This window comes from Callospermophilus lateralis, chromosome 15 (assembly GCF_048772815.1).
Source record: "Callospermophilus lateralis isolate mCalLat2 chromosome 15, mCalLat2.hap1, whole genome shotgun sequence".
Taxonomy (NCBI): Eukaryota; Metazoa; Chordata; class Mammalia; order Rodentia; family Sciuridae; genus Callospermophilus; species Callospermophilus lateralis.
In genome coordinates, this window is record NC_135319.1 from 19,003,561 (window position 1) to 19,005,516 (window position 1,956).

General features: G+C 40.1%; 1 pseudogene; it reads right to left on the reverse strand.

Moving 5' to 3' along the window:
• Positions 1–1,000: 1,000 nt before the first annotated feature.
• On the reverse strand, positions 1,001–1,711 carry LOC143381534 (protein NDRG3 pseudogene; annotated as a pseudogene).
• Positions 1,712–1,956: the final 245 nt, after the last annotated feature.

Consider the following 1,956-nt stretch of genomic DNA (forward strand, 5'->3'; position numbering starts at 1 on the left):
CCTCTATATAGAAGATACCCTTTCACTATTGGTCACAAGCAACCAAGAAACTAAGGAGTAATTATGATCTTCCATGTTCCTTAAAGATTCCCCTTCCTGAAATTTCTCTGAAAAAGTCTTATTGAGCAATTTGTAACCTAAAGAGATAGCAGTGGCCTACTCAACCTGCAAATGTGTTCTGTACATTTCCCTTAAAAATTCCAATGAGAATACAAAGAAATTCCTGTTTTGTTGTTTGAAGGAGCACTTCCAGAAGGCATGTCTAAAATGACAGAACTGTGTACACACAAACAGAGACACATATGCTTGCAAACACATGAAGTTGAGACCAAAGAATCTTATTAGATACACACTTAGAGTGCAGGAAAAAATTGGTGTGAGAAGACATAGAGATCAGATCATCCAAAGATGTTAGAATGTTAAAGTAATGGCATGGAAGTAATTTTGGGTACATACAGGAAAAAAAGAGTTGGAGGAGCATTGATGGGTAGAAAGAAGGTTAAATCCAGAATGCTTGAGAGAGGCTCAGTGACCATGCATGTGTTAAAAATAATGGAGGACAGTTTATAGGATAAGGTTATATTATGGAGGGTGGAATTTCAAGATCCAGGGAAAAAGCATCTCCTTATCAGGGCAGCTCCATGGTTTGGCGTTGGCCCAGAGCATCAAGGGACTCACAAGATTCTTGAGTTCCATCTTAACAATTGCTGGTGACAGACTGGATGAAGGAAATTTCTCCAAATCCAGTGATACTTAATTAAGGTAGAGTGAATTCAACATAGAGTGAACTGGGTTATGCTGGCAGATAGATGGTAAGTAGCTGATTCCCTGCAGAAAGGATCAGGAAGATTCCCAGTCTGAACTCTGGGTACAGTCCCTCACAGTCCACCATTGGTAGTTAAGTTGTTTCTATAGATTTTGGACAATAATTGCAATCAACCATAGCCTCAACTGCAGGTAAATTTCCCCTACTATCAGTAAAGAGAACACTTCCATATTTTCAATCAGATATTATAGATTTTTCAATCTCTAGGCCTGTGAGTTTATTGTAGGAACCCAGGAAGAGCCATAGATTTTTTTGGTTGATATTTTGTGCAATACACAGACTGTAAGTTTAAATCAGGTCCAGGTTGGCCTGCAATTCTTCCTATTCAAAGTAATGAGCCAAAATAATATTCACAACATTGGTTGTCAAGCCTGGGAGTTTGGAAGCTGCCCAGTCAATCCAACCTTTAGCACAAGGGTCAATGTTAATGAGCACAAGTCCTTCCACAAGCTCTGGATGACTGAATGCAAATCTGCTAAGGCTGTAAGCTCCAGTTCCAACTGTAATCCTAATAAAAACAGGAGGCAGCATCTTGGCTAGTTCATCCATCACAGGATAAGGTATCCTGTTGAGAAGGAAGGTTCATCTTTCTGCAGGGAAGGGGTAGTCACAAAAAGTGCTAGGGGATCTCTTGCATATCCTTAATGCAATCCTTTAAAGAAGGCATTGAAACAGGATTTTTGGTTAAGGTCAATGGCATGCTATATCACCATAACTGGTCTGTTTCCCACAAGCAAGCCTCCTATAGCTATGAGACCATCATGGATTTTTTTCTGTGTCTTGTTCCTGACAGTCAAAATTTCCTAGAAGTTTCATGTGTCATTCTGAGGCACAGATACCTGCCTTTCGTGCACTGGCAGTGGTGGCAGCAGTAATAGCAGCCATGATAGCCTTGACTGTGTGTTTAATCTATCTTGTCCATTTCTAACTTTCAACTGGTATACTTAGATCATTTACCTTCAAGGCAATTGTTGACATGTTATGGCTTAAGTCTGTTGTTGCCTTTTGATTCTTGTTCTTTTGTTTCTATGTGAAAGGCTTATTTCAGTCATTCCCTAGGATGGAGGCAAAAGCCATAGCACCCAGGACCCAGACTTCTTTCAGAGTAGAGCTCCCATATTCCAGTGCAA